This window comes from Bidens hawaiensis, unplaced genomic scaffold, assembly GCF_021521415.1.
Source record: "Bidens hawaiensis isolate Kalapana, Puna unplaced genomic scaffold, B.hawaiensis_p1.1 tig00040808_1, whole genome shotgun sequence".
NCBI lineage: Eukaryota > Viridiplantae > Streptophyta > Magnoliopsida > Asterales > Asteraceae > Bidens > Bidens hawaiensis.
Genome location: NW_027497224.1, coordinates 90,140 through 111,125, shown reverse-complemented (window position 1 = coordinate 111,125; position 20,986 = coordinate 90,140). Strand labels below are relative to the sequence as shown.

At 39.7% G+C, this 20,986-nt stretch overlaps 1 pseudogene across 1 annotated transcript; it reads left to right on the top strand.

The window, feature by feature from the left end:
- Window positions 1-16,882: 16,882 nt before the first annotated feature.
- LOC143592459 (indole-3-pyruvate monooxygenase YUCCA6-like) lies at window positions 16,883-19,853 on the top strand (annotated as a pseudogene). The gene is made up of 4 exons (XR_013145933.1): window positions 16,883-17,513; window positions 18,687-18,935; window positions 19,429-19,551; window positions 19,632-19,853. The product of XR_013145933.1 is annotated as an indole-3-pyruvate monooxygenase YUCCA6-like (transcript).
- Window positions 19,854-20,986: the final 1,133 nt, after the last annotated feature.

The window sequence follows — 20,986 nt, the reverse complement described above, 5'->3', positions numbered from 1 at the left end:
AACACTTCAGTCAACAAAGAAAGTACACTGAAGAGCAATGGACGATCCTGAACTGCATCCGAGAGGAAGATGAATCTTTGCTAGACTTCATCACTCGCTTCAACTCAAAGAAGCTGAGTCTGGGCGCTATTAGCGAAGATCTTGTTCGCGCTGCTTTCATCCAGGGCGCGAAAGATCCAGAGCTCATCCGCACCTTAACGGGTAAAGACGGCATGCCATCCACATGGGATGCCATCATGACAACAGCTAAACGCTTCGCGGAAACGGAAAAGCAACTGGGTAGAGATCTTCCCCAAAGCACAAACCTCTACACCCAGAAAACAAGAGAAAACAACGTCCTTACCGCCCGACTAAACAAAAAGAGGAAGCTAGGTATTTGGCAGTCAAGGGTAAACTTCGACACCTCATCCGGCTCGCACCCTCGGTTAGGCGGAAAGGACAACATGCAGTCGTCGAACCGGAACTCCAGATGGACGCCACTCACCAAAAGCGTCACCGAAATATTTGACACCGAGAGGCTCCCATGGCCAAAGGCTACAATAATCCGAGAGCGTCACAACGCTGATCAGTGCAAATTCTGTGACTTCCACAGGACAAGAGGCCACACCACCGAGGAATGCTTAGACTTGAAGGACACCGTCGAAGCATTTGTCAGAGATGGGACGCTCACGCACCTCGTGGCGTAATGAACGCTGAGCAGGCTAATGCGTGTAGAACCCCAGTTGGGGAAAAGACGGACGAAACTGCAGCTACAATGATGGAGACTACATACTGCGTAAACAACGAGATTCAGAACCAAGTGCATATCGGCTCGATGGCACTCCCATCCAAACAACATGGAAGGGAGCTCAATTACACAGTCTGCATGTAGATCAATTCCAAACTTGTAAAAGAAAAGGCCCAGAGCCACTTCTAATGGAAATGATTCTCCTTATCACATTGACGTTGATAATCTTACATTTATACTTATGAACTTTCCACATTGATATGCCGGTCTTCACCGCATACATAAGTGGGGAAGTAAGTCGTTGCGTGTGGAAGGCGGCAAAACCCGCATAAACACAAAAAACGGCCAACCTTCACGCAGGTCAGTTATAGGTAAAGTTGGGTCATCCCACTAAATGAAAGTGCCGGTCCTGCCCGCACAAATCATGATAGAGGAAACCGAACTAACCTATTGACAACCGCGCGTCGAACGGTTAACTTATTCAACACACTGATATGCCGGTATTCACCGCATAAATAAGTGTGAAAAGTCGTTGCGTGTGGACGGCGGCAAAACCCGCATAAACACAAAAAACGGCAAACCTTCACGCAGGTCAGTTATAGGTGAAGATCGGTCATCCCACTAAATGAAAGTGACGGTCCTACCCGCACAATCATGATAGAGGAAACCGAACTAACCTATTGACAACCGCGCGTCGAACGTTTAACTTATTCAAAACACTGATATGCCGGTATTCACCGCATAAATAAGTGTGAAAAGTCGTTGCGTGTGGACGGCGGCAAAACCCGCATAAACACAAAAAACGGCAAACCTTCACGCAGGTCAGTTATAGGTGAAGATCGGTCATCCCACTAAATGAAAGTGACGGTCCTACCCGCACAATCATGATAGAGGAAACTGAACACTAACCTATTGACAACCGCGCGTCGAACGGTTAACTTGTTCAAAACACTTGGAAATTTGCTAAGTTAAAGTATGCACGAGCGAATCATATATGGTTTATGCGGCAAAACAAGTGCCAAATTAAGCTATAATATGCATGAGCAAGTCATATAACGTCTATAAAGCAAGTCATCCAGTGAAAGTGGCGGTCCTACCCGCACAAAGATTTATACATTCCATAAAAATTCAAGTATTACAAGAATGGCCGGGTATCTACCCGCCTACAAGAGTGTAAATCTATACAAAAACATAAACCTATCCTAACAGTGGGAAGGGATCTAAAGGTTCAAGCTTCAGGACCACTCCCCCCAAACCCACTTGTACCCGCACCATCAGTTGGCTGTGGCGGTTCAAGGAAGGTCTTGAGAACGGTTAGCCCATCATCAGCAGCAGCAACTTCGTTCACCTTCTCCACCACTGGATGCGGGAAGGCAGCATACTGGTTCACTGCTTGGTCATAATCAGCTTCAGTATCTACATCGTACAGAGGGAAGTTGGAAGGCGGAATGCCTTGTTCAACAAACCCTAGACCAAGCAGGAAGCCAGCCTTTTCCCCATCCTCATGAGAAGCGTTGAGGGCTGCGCTCATAGCATCGTCATATGATGTGTCCGTGAAGACTCGATGCACAACCTACAAAACAAAAATACAAGTATCAAAACCTTTTCTAAGTATAAAGAAAAGCGTAAAGACATTATGAAGCTACACATACCTGCGACAACGCTTCTCGTAGAAGCCACTCCTTGGTAATCAGAGCTTCTTGGAGGGCAGCTTGAGCTTGGTTACGGGCGCGTTCGGCTTCATTTTTATTAAGGTTGGCAAGCAACACCTCCTTAGCAGCAGCCTCTTCAACGCCCTTCAGCTTACGCTCAGTATGGTCAAGCATACCCCTCTGATCCAAGATCTCTTGGAGCTTCTTGGCGTCTTCCATAGCCAAAGCATCATGAGCCTGCTGAAGCCTCTCTAATTTGGTTTTGAACTCCTCATTCTCAGTGCGTAGAGGCTCAGCAACAGCTTCAGCCTTGGTGGCCCTCTCAGTTGCGTTTCGTGCAGTTTCCTTAGCCAACCGAAGCTGTTCATTAACAGCTTGGGTAGCCTTGGAACGGGCTTCGAGACGGGCCTGAACTTCAACCTCGAGGGCCTTGAAGGCCTTCTCCTTCTCCGCAGCAACGGCGGAGAGTCTCCTGTTCTCCTCCCGGATAGCCGCGCCTGAGCTACTTCTTGGATACGAGCCGCCTTTAACTTGTCGTTTTCACGACAAAGCAACTCGACGCGCGGCTGCATCCGGGCAAGGAGAATCCGGAGCTCGTTTGTCAGCCTATCCTCCTGGTAGCTTGACATAGCTTCCCCAGCGCCCCACTTGGGGCGGCGTGGCGCACCCACTCGTCGCAGTCCACAGCCGTCCGAAGGGTTGTTCCTCGGCGGATGTTCCAACGTGGAACATACACTTCATTGGAATCCGACACTGTAAAAACAAAAAACAGTTAGGAAAAGATGATATAAAAAAAAAGAGGCCAAAATAACCCTACGCACCTGTAGGGTCGACAGCAGGCCGATAGCCACCAAACCCATCACCTGAACCTAACGGATATCCATCCAAGAGGTCAGGCAGATGGGAAGGAGGCAGAGATTGGCTAGACGCCCCAACCCCAAACATACCTGCTGAACCGGCCGGGGACAAGGTAGTCGCCGGCGCCGGAGGCACGGTCGAAGCCGCTGCGGTAGAGACCATCGGAGGTGAACTCACTGGAGGTGAACTCACAACCGTGGCCGCCGCTGCGGAAGAACCCGCAGAAAATATCACCGCCGGCTCAGTGAAGGATTCCGTGAAGATCGCACTGACAGCCGGCGGGGATGATGTTACAGTTGGAACAGTTGCCTCAATGGGATGAGCAACTGAACCAACACTTGAAACAGGCGCAGTCGCCTGGGTCATCGCCTCGGGTAGGTTGACCAAACCTACCGTCATGGGTCCAGAGGTGCTCCTCCCCGCACCACTTTGGAATGCAGTTGCATCCATGTCTGCATGAAGACAAGATAGTTAAATATAATGGCGGAAGGATATGCAGTTAAAGTAAATGAAAATTATACTTACGAGTTCTCTTTAGCTTGAAGATTCTGACAGGCGGGGACGAACCCAATGGAGCCGGCCTCTTCACGCCGCTCACCGTCGTCATCCTGGGCTGCTCAGAGGTGACAGCTGTCTCAACCTCTGGAACAGTGGTCTCACCACCACCAGGGTTCCCCGCCGCCTCCTCGCTCTCGGTCTCCGAGTCAGACCGGTTAACCTGATCGGCGGTGGAGGCAACCTTCGCCTTGCCATTCCCGCCAGCAGCCTTCTTCCTCCTCGCGAAGAAAGGACCATCTGCGGATTCTTCATCAGAAGATGACAAGATTAGAGGAATTCCAGCAGAGGTTTGAGCATGGAGAGGGTGGGGGTTAAAGAGTTCCTTACCTGGCCGCGTGGCACTCAAAATCTCATGGCCCGACGGGTAGACCTCCACAAACCGATCCGCCGTTTGCTCAAGGATGGGCAACTCATTCTCATCAAGAGCACGAGTACCCAGCCGAGCGGGACCACCAGCCTCCCGCGGATGCAGGAGCGATTGTAAGTCATTCCTCTATGAAACAAAAAAAGAAACAGTTAAAAGAAAAACCCTAAATCAGCAAGAGGATGTGAATCATACCGTAAGGGATAGAGTTCAAACCGTATTCGAGGACGATGGGAATCTGTGGCGCCTCCGCCCCAGCATCCTTCCACACCTGGCTCATCCCGAGCATCACCATCCCGGATTCCGCAAAGCGGTAAACCGGAGACTGGACCCGGGAAATCTTGGAGAACCATTCCGCCTCCTGGTAGTTGGAGGCGTGAAGGTTCGGGAGAGCTCTCCCGTTCTTGAATGTCATCGCTATGGGGACGACGCGAGCGGAGATATAGAAGAACTCCCGCTTCCAAGACCGAAGACTACGCTCGGTAGCGCAGATCTTCAAACCCTTGATCCGAGTGACCAAGGTATACCACCCCTGGATGCACCTCCAGGAATAGAAGGTCATCAGGCGGTCGACATGGGGCTCCACGCCCAGAATGAGGCACACCCATTCAAAATGGCGAATCTTCGCGATCGCCATTGGGTGTACCTCCGTCAGATGTACACCGTGTCTCTCCAAAACACGGTACACAAACTTCGTCAATGGGAACCTGAAATTCCCATAGACGAAGAATGCGGCATACACCCCTATCTTGCCCTTGGGGGCATCGTACACCGTCTGATGAGGCTTAGGAAACTCAGGCTCGAAAGGCTCGAGCATGAACTTCCTAACAATGTACTGGTACAGGTCGACGGTAAGAGCACACTGGCACTTACCAGCAGTACTCTTATCGTCCTTATCAGAAGTAGACGACGGATTCTCGGCATACACGTCAGACTCCTCGGCGGTAGCCTCAAGATCATGAACGGAAGACATGTTTTGGATGTGAAGAACGATTTCAGGAGAATGCTCGACGGAAAGGTTAGAGTATTCACCGGAAATCGTTTAGAAGAAGAAGAGTGAAGTGAAGGTGTGGATTAAGATGCACCCTCTCCCTCTTTTTATACTCATCGCAATGAATGCGATGAATTTAATGCGGAAGAGAGAGGAAAACGCTGGTGCAATGAAACTATGACACGTGGAAAAAGCAAGCTGGCAACAGCTGTTGACAGGACGCGCGCCGTAAACTTCGCGGCCACGCGCCCGAAAACTCGCGCCCACGCTCCTGAAAAAGCGTCTGGATTGACCATATACTGTCACGTCGCCATAACTTCCTGCACGTCCCGAAACTGTCAGAAGAAACCGTCGGACTACGCAACCGTCCCTTCAACAGTTTGGACCGTTCTTATCCTTTCACCAACTCTTAGAATTTCAAAAAGATTCAAAAGTAAGCGGGACTATACCCCTTACCTTGGCAACCAAGTAACTATAAGACAGGTGCGAGTACAGTGTTAAGGCAAAACCCTTCACATACTTAGCACCTGCAGGGAATTGAAGCCAAGAATACATCGGCAACCAAATAACTATAAGACGGGTGCGGGTACAGTGTCAAGGCAAACCCTTCACATACTTAGCACCCGCAGGGAATTGAAGCCAGGAATACCTTGGAAGTAAAGTAACTATAAGACGAGTGCGGGTAGAGTGTCAAGGCGAAACCCTTCACATACTTAGCACTCCGCAGGGAATTGAAACCAAGAAGGATCTTCTGGGCCATGCTTGCGGAAACGGGAATAACATCCCCGCATAGCGGGAACGTCGAGAACTAGATTGTTTGAAGCTCCAAGATGGAATTGGTTGTTTAACATAATTGATCACTATGTTCAAAACTACCAAAACCTCATGGAGAATCTACACAAGTGGAACTCAACGCTCCTGACTTGCGAGAAGGTTACAGACCTACCCGCATCATACCCAAAGATCAAGCAGAAAAGTCGGGAATTTCTGCACGTGACATTAGGACTTCCGCGGGAAGAATCCCCATGGAAAACCTTAAAACTAAACCCTTTTCAAAACCCTTTGCTTAAGTCCAAAAGTTCACCTCACTTTTAACAATTCATGAGAAGAACATTGGACTGGGGGGGACTTGAAGAGGTAGGTCCCAGCAGAGCCTAGTTGGACCCGCAAGACTCACCTCAAAGAGGGACGTCTGCGCAGTTGAACCCGCAAGACTCACCTTCAACAGGGACGTCTGTGCAAAGGCTAAACTCGCAACTTACCTTGAAGAGAGACGTCTGCGCAGAAACCAACTGGATCCGCAGGACCCACCATGCTCAGAGACGTGACGTCCTTACGCGCAGTACGCAAGCTGTTCCCGCAGGAAAAGCCTCCCAATAGTCGACGTACTCCGCCTGTTTCCGCAGCAACGGATACTAGCCATCAGGGAAGGCTACCAGCGCAGCAAGGCTACACGCACAAGACACTTAACTCTTAAATAATTCAGTAATGTCACCTGAAGAAGGAGTGAGCAAGCCGGAAATACTCCCGCTCAAAGCCGGGAAAACTCCCGCCCAAATGAGCCAGTCTGTACGCTACTGGAGGATCTTTTGTACTGTACCTGACGAGGTATGGACAAAAGATCTGACCAATGCTGCGACAGCTCACTGATAACAGTACAACGAGCAGCATGCTCTATTACTTAATGTCACTATCAGCCGCTGCCTACTCACCAACCTGTCGTAGCACGTGCATAGCCTGCAGTTGGTGGAAAAGGAATAGTACACAGCCGGCCTGGTTACTATCAGCCGCTGCCTACCCACCAACCACCAGCATGGCATGTGCGTAGCCCACAGTTGGCAGAACAGGAATACTATTCAGCCGGCTGTACCTTCTTGGAAACCTACCTTCGGCTATAAATACTCCAACACCTTGGAACGGTATTATCATCTTATCATATCTTATATCTTCATATATTATCTGATATCTGCTCTAGTCATTCTCTTAATATACACTTATATTCAAGAGCAATCTAGTCTGATTCTCACGCCGGAGGGTGGTCACAAGGAGGTACCCCCCCTTCTCAGTGACGAGCTCACGGTGTCTGTTTTGCAGGTCATCAGAAGAACCATCTTTGCCGGACCTAACCCTCGTGGGAAACATCTATTTAACCCCCAGATTATCCGTAATCTGCCCGGGGTTGATTAGTGTTTCTTCAGGAACCTAATAGGAATGCTCTAAAATACACAACTTACCCCAAAAAAAAACATAAACCACCCCCTAAAATTCATAACCTTTTTCTTTTTAATTTAAAGTGTAAATTTAACGCATTTCCATACCACTTCCATCACTTATAATTCTTTACTTTTAATCTGTTTTGATCTCTTGTTTTTTTACTATGGATAAAGTTTTTATTTCGACCTTGATGGTGCGGAAAATATTTTACCTTTTTATTAATTATATTGTTTAAGGCCTAATAAACCATCTATAAAAGTGGCATCTGATATAATATTATAGTTTTAGTGTCTAAATCAAATCCTACATACAATTCAATTTCACACTATGCCTACTCCTTATAGAAAAGGCGAAATTAATTAAAACAACCGAACTTCTTTGGAACCTTGATAATAATAATTTATATAAAGGGGTTCACCAAACGGGTACTTAAAAAGATTCTAGTTGCTTAAACCTATTAAACTATTAACAATTGATCAAAAAACTAATACGTTAAATTAATATAGAATACAATAAGAAAATGTATAAGATTGAAAGTTTGTGTTTGCGATCAATGACAGTCCAAGATAACACTTGCATTTTCTTTAATACAATTTACACATATATGCACAAAGACTTTGGTTCAACGACTATCGTGTTGAAAAAAGTTTTGTATGCCATTTGTTTGGTCTACACAAGATCACTAAATACAAACTTACACTCTTTCTAACAATTATTTGAACATGTTACTAGGTATGTGATTAATATAGATCTTTTAAGAGTTTTGGATTGGGTATGGACCATATGGTATTGGGTGATACCAGTATGGTTTCCTAAAACTAAAATCATTACTGTCTAGGAGAGTCGAAACCATATTATATAAATGTTTATTGTCAATTTCTTTATTTTTTAACTTTACAAAACTCAGAAAAATAAATGGATCGTTTTGTTCTGCGTGCTTTTACAATACACAACTCTTTTTATTATAGACGAAGTGTGCCTTTTATTCATTGAATTGTGAGTGTTAGAATCCAATTAGTGATTCTTTTAATGTGATTTTATGTTCTATCTCAATTCCCGTATCGATAATAAACACACAAACTAAATGAATAACTCTCGTTTATATTAATCAAAAAATCTAACTCAAAAAACTGATTACAAACCCTCAAACCCTAACTCGGTTTGACTCTTGATGAACCCTAACTCGGTTACACCAAACTCACACCACCTAATGTCTAACCATTACCCGGTTTATATAGACTAACCTAACTTGCTAGTCAAGACATTACCAAATATAATAAACCCTACTTCTTGGGTTGGGCCTTACACTTGAGCCAAACAACAATTGACCCAACAATCACCCCTCAATTGTTGTACCCGAGTCACCCGACTCACCCCCTAATTTCCTACTCGAAATTGGCGGGTCTTCAACTTCAAGCTTGTCATCATTCTCTTGATTCTCCCGAGGCTTTTCATGATCTCTTGCAATGTTCTTTCGGCTCCACTTGGCTAGAAGACACACTTGTTTCGTTTGATTATTAGACGCCTTCCCTTGGGTTTGAATCACTTTCTTGACCACGCGTTTAGTTTCTTGAACTCTCTTCTTTAGACTTTGAATTTTGGAACTTGGATCTTTGATTGGACTCTGACTCGTAACCGCTTGTCTTCTTTCAGTCCAATACTTTGAAGATCCCTACCTGCAAAATTCTTCATTCCAATGATAGCTCGTTTACCGGGACTTGTTATCTTGAGATTGATCTTGTACAATCGATTCTTGGTCCTTGTCACCTCCATCAAAAGCTTACCTATATCATCTTTAATGGTTAGCAAATCATGCTTCATGTGAATATCGCATCCACCTTCCGTTGCTTGACCAAGACTTATGATATTGCACTGTAAGCTCGGGATGTAGTAGACATCGGTCAACAAACGTTGCTCCCCCTTTTTTCCTTCATTTAAGACCAACCATTTTCCTCGAATATCAATACAAGATTCATCTCCGAACTTCACCGTTACCGTGACTTGTTCATTCATTTCATAAAAATAAGCTTTATTACCCGTTATGTGATTCGATGCTCCGTTGTCGAGATACCAAACATCTTTCTCCATCGGCTCGGTTTCGAAACGCTTTGGAATCACACCATCTTCATTCAGAAAAACCGTTTTCTGATCACCTTTTATCATAAATAAACTTGGATCAAAATCATCAATTTTGTTCAAATTAGATTTTTCCTTTTTCTTCATACGTTCCGGACACGTAGACGCAGAGTGACCGAACCCGTCACAACGGAAACACTGAACCTGTGACATATCCTTTCTTCTCCATTGACGATCCTTTCTTTGACCCGTATACCTTGACCCACGATGTTGACCATCTTGGTTGTCACAACCATCTTGATGTTCATCATCCCGATCTTGACCTCCGGTTTCACGGTCTTTTCCACGTCCCCGCGAACTCGGCCAACCCTTACCTCGGCTACCGGACTGATCATACGACTTCCCTTTGTAATTACTTTCCGACCGATTGAAAAGTAACTGACCTTGTGAATTTGAAGCGCGTTCTCTCCCTCGTAGACGTTCCTCGAACGCCTTAAGTCTTCCAACAACATCTTCAAATCTCATACTATCGAGATCAACCGTTTGCTCGATTGAGGCTACCAAGTTGAAGTATTTGTCTGGAACTGCGTTAAGTAACTTTTTCACCAAAACATCTTGCTCGAATACGTGACCAAGACCCGTTGGCTTTGAAACCATACCGGTTATTTTTCCCGCAAACTGATCAACAGTCTCGTCTTCCGCCATCTTGAGTTTTTCAAATTCACTTTTCAACGTCAATAGTCGAGCCTTTTGGACTCGCTCGTCCCCAACAAACTGTGCCTTCAAAGCCGCCCATATTTCTCGAGCATTCTTGTATTGAGAAACCTAAAGAAGAATATTACCTTCCATAACCTGGAACAAAAACGACCTTGCCGTTTTATTCTTCTTCGCATCAATAGCCGCACCCTCATTCGGTTGAACAACTTCCCATAACTCTTAATCATCTAAGATCGCTTCCACCACAATCGCCCATGTGATGTAATTAGTTCCGTTCAACTTTGGAACCTGCAACGATATCCCCCCACTCGCTTTGGGTTGAATTATCGACTCTTCTTTGTCACCTGCCATTGACGTTGTCGAATACCCTTGCTCCACTTCGTTGGAACAAATACGAACAACTTAGTGCTGAACAATTTTTTAGAACCGAACCCGTTTACTCGCAAAATCCCGATCACGAATACCTCTCGAAAACCGACTTACGTGCAGATAGCTTTACTTCACTAAAAATTACTTAAATAAAGGTTATTGTTTTTTTCTTTTTTCTTCGTATCCAAAAATCACCAATTGACTAAAAAAAATACTTAATCTTGCGACCTGGATAAACAAAAAGAGAAAACCCTTTTTTTTCTTATTTAACTTCAAAACAACCAGGTTGTCTTCTTCGTCCGGACAAAAAACGAAACAAAGCAACACGCCTGAAATCTTAAACCTTCCTTGTTCTCGTTTCGATCGTACAACCACAAACCAAACTTGGTTACGGCTAACCTACAACTCTGATCAGAACTTGTTTCCGCGTTTGCTGCCGCACCGACAACCTACTCGTTACACCGTTGTAACTATACCACGCCGCTACTCCGACGTATCAGTACGAACCCAACTTGGTTCCGCGATTGATTGCTCCTCTCAAGCCACCAATCGCCGCTAACCGATTATCGATTTCTTGAACTTGGTTCTGATACCAATTCAAGTCCCGTATCGATAATCAACACACAAACTAAACGAATAACTCTCGTTTATATTAATCAGAAAATCTAACTCAAAAAACTGATTACAAACCCTCAAACCCTAACTCGGTTTGACTCTTGATGAACCCTAACTCGGTTACACCAAACTCACACCACCTAATGTCTAACCATTACCCGGTTTATATAGACTAACCTAACTTGCTAGTCAAGACATTACCAAATATAATAAACCCTACTTCTTAGGTTGAGCCTTACACTTGAGCCAAACAACAATTGACCCAACACTATCATGTTTGACAACCACCAACCATCAACTTCACAACGTCTCGCCAGCCATTTCGATTAGCCAAATCGAAATGACAGAAAAGGTTCACTTGATAAAAAATCTCTATATTCATCACCACACACAAATTCCATCTAACCAAAACCTTCCCCACCCTGCACATGTTGTGTATTATCGACCCGCATCCTATCCTGTCCACCAAATCAAAACATAGACATAACACCTTCATCTTCGCCATCACATACCTATTTTACACATTAATACAACAACGTTAGTGTCCTCACGGGAGTTTTTCTCTTTGGTGATCCGACTATTCATGAGAATAAGTATATTTCGATAGAAACTGTATAAAATAGGGAGTAGTAAATGTGTGTATTAACTAGTAGTATATCTTCTCCTACCACTACGTTTGTTTTGTAATACACCTTTTGTGAGAACAAATCAAACGTCATATAAGATGTACCATCACTCTTTTTTTCTTCCACGTGTCAATGACTCTTAGTTACATTCAAGAACATTTTCACCATTGGTGGGATCTTGCATAATACGACGCGAATATAAACATATCGCATTATATTTCTCTCTATTGCGTACACATCACATATGTTAATAAAATCATAATTGAGAGGGAGATAAATATAATGCATATGACCATATTTGCGTCACGTACTTTGATCGTCAAACGATGTTGCTTGACACCTTTACAATTATTATCTCTAACGTGTATGTTTACATATTATATATTTGATATACTATTGAGAATTATACCCCATTCACTAAGGCTACGGTCGTTTCATAGTTAAGTCACCACATTCTTCTCTCTTGCAATAGTTTTCACTCTCTCTCTTTGCTTACTACAACCGACACAGCACTAGGAACGTTATTTTAGTGATGCTTTTTTGTAGAAGTGTCAATTTAATTTTTAAACAAGTTTAAATTAAACAATTTTAGGTGAAATGCTCCTAGACAAATGACCAAATATACTGTTTAACAATTTTGTCATATATATACATTCATCATTCATGTAAAGTTCATCAAACTTTTGTTATTGCTCCTCTTTCACTTCATCATGACCAAAATAACACACGAGTGGCCAAATACATTTTATTTTATAATTCATTTATTACACTTGTCAAAAATCACACTTTTATTTTGATCATAAGGTAGCAACCAGCCATGATGGGTTAAAAAATTACATATATACCATATTCTCGTGACGAGGTTGTTGATTCATTACTAAACAAATGTGTATTAACAATAGATAGTTACCTAGACCGGCGAATCAAATTCATCAATATATTCCGATGAATTACATTAAATTGGAAAAACAACAAAGAAGATTACAATAACCTAGAATTTATCAGTATGGTGGAAACCATTGTCAGTGAAGAATCTATCAGTAATTAAGAACTGAATTTTCGATAAGATTCTCACTCAGACTTTTCAAGCAATTGTTGGAGAGTTTATCGGTAATTCATCGATAATTAGCTGTTGGCAATGTCTATAATTATTCATTGATAATTATGTTGGGTTAATCTTGACTGGTCAAACCGGGTCGGATACGGGTCAGCAAGAAATTCAAGTTTAAAGGGTCAAGTGTTTAGGAAGTTATTTATTTAGTCACATGTTTGTTATGTTAAAATAGTGGGTTAAAGTAGTGGGTCATGTTTTCAGTTTTTAGTCGTGGGCTATTCAACACGTTTATGCTACGTGTGTGTATGAATGGGCCTATCGGTAACCACTTTCAGAAAATTGTTGACAAGTGGAACTGTCATTGATACTCTTTGTAGGGATGAGCAGTTTTCTGTCGAGCACCGGTAGCATATTAAACCAAAACCACATGTACTGGTACCATTATTCGTTTTTCATATTTTTGGTCTTGATACATTCGGTTTTGCTATCTTCAATGATTCCAATACCGATGAAGCAACAAATCAGTATGACATTCGGTTCATACTTTCCACTCGTTTTTTATATCAGTATCTTTCGACACGATACCAATACCATATGATCTCATCCTACTCATTTGTTTAGTGGTGATCATCAATGAAGTTATCCTTATAGTTGTTTAGATATTAGCACAATGTTTACTAATGAATAACAAGGGTGTTTGAATGTACAACCGTAAAACTGTCAAATCAGTAAATTTATCATACATGAGTTAACAACAATGTTATCATAACCGAATTGTTTTCAAAAATGTTATTGTCAGACCAATTTCAAAACAAATAATCGTCGTAAATAATTAAAATAAGTTAAACATATAAATAAATAACGTTATTTTAAAGAATACATAAAAAAAACTTTATTTTTGCGTGGATTTACAGCATTAATAAAGTCTATATACAACCTTAAATAAAAAAGATATTTTGAGAACGTGTCAGCTTAACACCCCATGGTTTCATACACAAAGAATATAAATAATTGGGTTGGTTTTGGAAACTCTTGCAAAGAGACTAGAGAAGTAACGTGAATAGCATGTAAAGGAGAGTTTTCAATATAGTTTTATAAAGGTTAAGAACTTCATCCGTGACTAAATAGTACAGAATTAAAATATAACTTACTCCAACTAAAACAACCCTTGTTTAATCAGGGGCGGATCTATAGTAGAAGTGGGTGGTTCCGCGGAACCACTCGAGTTCGAAATAATAGTCTAATTATATATAGAAAATATAAAAGGAACCACCTTATAAATAGGAAAGGAACCACTACATAAAAGTTTGAAGTGCTGGTTCAGCCGGTATGGTGTTTGTTTGGTTACCTTAAGGTCGCAGGTTCCATTCTTGTTGAAGGATAGATTTATTTTTATTTTTTTTTACCAACTTACCTTATGGGTTTTATTAAAACACTAAGACCACAACAACAAATTTGGCGCCTCTTCAGTTTTCCCTGGCCTCTCTTCAAACACAGACAGCCTATCTCCCCTGACCCCTCGTCCCCGTTCAGCCGTTCTCTTCTTCCGACTTTGAAGGTATGTTTGATCTTCCATGTTCTTTCCCAATTCCCATCGATATGTTGAAATAATTTTTGGGATTTTTGCTTTCTTCTATTGTCTTATATGGTCTAGGTTGTGTTAATAAGTGGTTTGGTTGTTTAACTCTCACATTCAGCTCTCAAATCTTTCTAATTTGGTGGTAGAATGAGATGAATAAATGTTTTTTTATTGTAACAATTATGCTTACAAGGTGTTCGATGAAATGCTTCTTAGAAAGTTTTCTATAAAATGATCATCCATTTGTTAAATTGTTGCTTTAGTTTTAATTGTTCTTGACTTCTTGTTAATTGTTTTTGATTGTTACTTTAGTTTTAATTAGTTAGATTGTTGGTTTTAATTTCTTAGTTTGTTAGAATTTGTTAGTTTCTTATAGTTTTTAATTTGTTAGTTTGTAATTGTTGATTTGTAGGTATTTTGAATATTAAGAGATATTTACAAAGTGAACCATCGAACCTTGGATCATCAATTTCAAGTAGTAAACCGTCAAAAATAATTTTTGATGATCTTTCATGGGATCCTTTCGAAAGGCAAACCATTTCATCTTATCAGCGAAGTCAAAAAGATGAAATTAGACGGGCATATCTACTTAGAGGTACGTGTCAACAAACCGGGCATGATTTACCTCTAACCAATTTAGTTGGTAAATTAAGACACTTTAATGACGGTATCTTTTTTATTATTTTATCGTATTTTTATTATGTAATGAGCTTTGGCCGAATCATCGAACCGACCCGGAATTTTTTATACCCGACCGACTCTATGAAATTTAAGCATATAAAAGTAGTGCACCACCTAAAAAAAATTCCTAGATCCGCCACTGTGTTTAATTATACCTGAATACTTCCACATTTACTTGAATTCATTGAACCACCACCAACCATTTGTTGTCATTAACTACACCACCCACAGTCTTTTGAGTTGTGCTTTGAGGCCCCTCATGTTTCAGCCTTGTACACTTTTAACCACACTACTTAGAAATAGTGTCAACAATGGCCCCTCTTTTATTCATTCTTATTTGTGATCCTCATGTGCATACTGTCCCAAGCATGCAACCAATATCGGCTCTATAGTACATTTTCGTTTTATTTGCATTTAATTCATCAACAAGGCTTCTAGCTTGAATGACACAATATTCGTGTAAACGTCCCGTCATATACGCGTGTCATTTTGCCTTGATTCACACTTTTTTGGTTTGTGTAGTATTTCTTGACTCGACCAGCCAACTTGCAAATACATTTCGTTTAATGCCCATACTTTATTTGCTATCCAAGCACGTATCAAATTTATTTAATAAAATTTTGATGATAATTTATATATACAAGAGAGTTGTCCATGTGATATGGTGGAGAACAAGTACATTGGTAATCACGTAACACATTTTTTTTAATTAAAAAAATATAGAAATAGCATACTCAAATTGAAAAACTAATGCTCATGTTTAAAAGAAGAAGTTTGTTTTAGAGTGCAACTAGAAAAAAAATATGGATAAAAATGTGGGAGCAATAGTATAAATATCATTTAACCGATCAAAACTTGATAAAGATGACTGAATAAAATTGTAACTAATCTTTAAATAATCAAAAAAGTTGGTGGAAGATTACGATAGAACACAAATTTTCCTTTGAAATGCTAACCACGTGAATTAAGTGTTGTCTGATAAACAATAATAGTTGTATTACTTAAAATTTAAAAATGACGTTTTGATATATATGCATTATAAATAGTATAGATATATTAAACCGAATTACTCTAGTTAGATAGCTCATGTGCTTTCAAATTGGATTGGAACCATAGTAGTTCTTGCACATTAACTATTGAGAACTGAAACCGTTCAACATATATATCATATATATATACTACATTTAATTCGAAAAGAATAGATATTGACGTGTAAACCTTTATTCAAAAATACTAGAATATCGTATGGTTGACATGTATCATCATGTTTTAAAACTTTATTAAAAAATAAATAAATTATATAACTTATGGAAGAGGTAATATAACTATATATATATGTCCCCACTACCATTAGCTCCTCTCTACCACTATATATTATCATATATAGTGACCGAATTTAATTCATCTCGATCACTCTCATTCTTAATTTATTCATTCCTGCAAAAAGAATGTATGATTAATATTAATGGTGATCCATTAAATGATCGATCTCTAATCCGTTTAATATATTCAATCCTACAAATACTGATCATCATCTTATAATTTATCCAAACACTATTTTCTCGTTAAAAAACCATCTCCCGAAGATTCAGGAGTTAACCCTAGCTAATCACTTCAATTCAAACAACACGTTGCTTTTGACTGAACCCTTTTCTTCGAATCTCACACAATATCAACCACTCATATTAATCCATAATCCATTATATAATATTATTATCTATAGATATCATATACAAATTATTATTATGGCTAATTGTAAGGGAATTTCAAGGCAAAATGGCTAATGATCCTCACTTTAGCCATGACCACGCACGCCTCTAAACGTTGCGTGTGGGTTCGCGGTCCGGTTATCATTGGGGCAGGACCCTCGGGGCTAGCGGCAGCTGCTTGTTTGAAGGATAAAGGGGTTCCTAGTATCGTATTGGAGCGGTCGAATTGTATTGCATCGCTTTGGCGATACAAGACGTATGATCGGCTTCGGTTGCATCTTCCGAAGAAGTTTTGTGAGCTTCCCATGATGCCTTTCCCCGAGGATTACCCGATGTCCAAGAAACAATTTGTGGATTATTTGGAGAATTACGCGGAACAATTTGGGATAAAGCCGGTTTTCGAGCAGGGCGGTGGAGAGTGCGGAGTATGATGAGTGTTTAGGGTTGTGGAGAGTGAGGAGTGTGGGGATAAAGGGTGAAGAGATGGAGTATGTTTGTAGATGGTTGGTGGTGGCTACCGGAGAGAATGCGGAGGCGGTCGTGCCGGAGATTAAAGGGATTAAGGATTTTAAGGGTGAGGTGAAACATACCTCGGAGTATAAGAATGGGAATGAGTTTAGTGGCAAGAAAGTGTTGGTCGTAGGTTGTGGGAATTCTGGGATGGAAGTGTGTTTAGATCTATGTAACCATAATGCTCATCCTTCTCTTATTGTTAGAGATTCTGTAAGTTCTTGTTCTTCTATACTTTTATTATTATGATCAGATTATTATTTGTGGGGAAGGTTAACGTACAAATGAAACTAACGTGCTAAACGTGAGAATCAAGTAAAATAATTATATATACAAGTAGAGTAATTATGTAATTACATCATAGTGTAATTATTATAGAGTAATTACATAATTACTCTACTTGATTCTTACGTTTAACACGTTAATTTCATTTGTATTTGATCCAAACGCATTATTTGTTATATCTGTTTATAATATAACACTAATAATAACAATATTTAATATTTAAGTTATTATCATTGTTACTATTATTGGTAGACAATTAACTAATGATAGATTGATATAGTTTTAACTTGGTGTAACTTTACTATGGTTATGATAGTTATATTATGGATTATTAGGGAAATGATTTGAATTATTAAGGTAAAAAAGTTAACCTAACTGTTAATGGTTATCACTTTAAGCTATTTAATTAATCTAAAATTTGTTACTACCTAAAAAGTATTAATTAATTTAAGTTGAAGCTAATGATCAATGTTGGAAATATAGTTAGGATGGATTTGGTCAAATTTCTGTAGATTGTATGCTTATAACTTTATACCAACTTTTTGCGCATTAATGTAAACATTATACCTTAACAAATCTGGTATTCATGAAATATAAAATAATTAGTAAAACCGAACCTGCTTTGTTTTTGTCGAAAATGACATCTTATACCTACCTTGATCTTTATCATACAAAATATGTTCTTAAATATCATACTCTCTCTCTAGCAAACAGCACACACATACACTAGCTATACAAAATAATACCAAATATTTTGTAATGAGTGAAAAGTTAAGTAAAATCGCCACTTTCTTGGAACTCACTAGCATGCGAGCAAATAGCATAAGAGTGTACTGTATTCATAAAAAAACCATAAACAATTTGGGAAAAACAAAATAAAGGTAAAATAAAGAAAATTAATTATAGTTACATGAGTGTTTCTTTACTGTAAAGGTCCCTTTAGCATATAGTGTCCTTGGCCCTCAATGATAGTGAAGCTACTACACAAGATCAAAAAGTGCTCTCACACTTATAAAAAAAGATCACACTTTATTTATCATTATCATTTTTTTTTTCAAATTAAACAAAAATTATAACTGACATTGATATATTGGAAATTAGGTCCATGTCCTACCACGGGAGATGTTCGGAAGATCGACTTTCGGGTTGTCCATGTGGTTGCTCAAGTGGCTACCTATCAGACTCGTTGATCGCTTTCTATTGATCATGTCGTGGCTGATTTTTGGAAACACAGCAAGTTTTGGGCTCGACCGTCCCAAAGTAGGACCCCTTGAACTAAAAAACAAGACGGGAAAAACACCGGTTTTGGATGTGGGAACCCTAGCCAAGATTAAAAGTGGAGACATCAAGGTAAACCAAGCTACTATATGAATCCATTATACACTTTTGTGCTACTTTTGGTTCTTTTCATTTCCTTAAACATGTTCACATTTCTAGCTTTATGCTTTTCTTCTACTTTGGACTTTCACTTATTTCTAATGTGGAATAACTAAATTAAATGCAATTTCAGTTATATAACTTTTGTCCATCTGGAATAACTAAATTAAATGTATACTTAACATTTTGTGTTTACTTTACCTTTCCTTTTTACTATAATTATATGTGAAAGAATCTCTATAAATTTCAGATATCAAAGATTTTATCGAGTTTTATAAGTTTTATAAATATGTGTAGATCCAAATATTTGAAGAATTTGTATGTCATAGATTGTAGCATATGTGGTCAAAAAGAACCCAAATAGTAACAAATTTTTTCTAGCATTGATTTGAATATACAAGACTAACTTATTTGAAAGAATTGAAAATATTATCCGTGTAATTAATTTGAATTTTCACTTGTATAGATACATCCAAGCATTCAAAGTGTTGGAAATCATAGTGTACATTTTGTGAATGGAAGAGTAGAGAAATTTGATGCAATCATTTTACTAACAGGATACCGAAGTAATACTCCATCTTGGCTAAAGGTACTATATCATGCTCATTCTCTTTATCCCATTCCTAATTTATTTCCAATCAATCTAAAACTAACTATATTTGTCTATAGGAGAACCAAATGTTCTCGGAAAAAGATGGGATGCCTCGGGAAACATTTCCTCAAGGTTGGAGAGGCGAATATGGGCTATACGCGGTAGGGTTCACTAGGCGTGGCTTATTTGGTTCATCCATGGATGCAAGGCGAGTATCAGAAGACATAGGAAAGTCATGGAAAGCAGAAGCCAAACATCTTTCCATGACCATTGGGCGATCTTTCGCACTACAACGCTAGTTTTTTTTCTTCTTACCATGAAGGGGCAAGTTTCTTTTAACTACAACAGATTTTTGACACTGAAATCAACCAAAAAGTAGGTCATCCAATTGTAGAAAAGTGAGGAGGAATTGTGGTGGAACTACTTCTAGCTAGCAAGCAATTAGGGTATTTTATTTATGTTGATTTGGGGAAGGGACCTCTATCTTGATCTAGGGTAGCGTACGTATACACATCTTGTACATTGCCATAACATTAACTCCTTTGACATAGAGAGGGATAGGGGTAAAGATAGAAGGGTTGGATATGTTTTTTTATTTGTATATTTTTTTTGTATTCAATTTACTTTCTTAAGAGATTGATTAGTTATAGTGTTTCTATTATTAATTATTATTATTATTATTATTATTATTATTATTAGGATTGTTATTTGACAATAACTTCTAGCGATCTAATAAATATAACTTCTTTTCCATCCTAAAAATGTATATATGATATAGGGATGGACGTTTTCGGTACCGCTACTGTCCCGTCCTGTATTTCCCGAATTATGCACGAAATACCGGTACCGTATTGGTACCCGAACCAAACATATCAGTACCAATACCAAATATTTTGAATTTTTGGGATTCAGATTTTCGGATTTGTACCGATACCATCCCGAGCTCATCCATAATCTAACATCTATAAAAGAGGGAAAAATGTTGTAATTGTTTGATTAAGGGTGCAAGAGGTGCAACCCTAAAGGTACCAAAACTACTATATGCTCTAACCAAGTATGCACTTATATGCTCTAACTAAGCATGTACTGTCATCTCATTTTTACCATGAACTACCCCTAAGGGATAATTACACATAGCTGAACTATCCTAAATGATTTTAAGTTTTAATAATAAATTAAAAATCAATAAAAACTTTCATTAAAAATTACATAATTCGAAATAAAAAACAAAAACATTATAAAAACAAATATAAAAGTCACAAGGCAAACCGTACATTTTCCGCTATCTCACATTCGTTTAAGAATTAAATTCAATAGTGTACCAGTCAGACCTTTGTGTGGCTCCCTATACGTATTCATGTCGTGGTTAAATTGTTGTTGTGACACCACCACCACTCGTTGGTCCTCCACCGCCGCCCGTTGCTCGTCTATT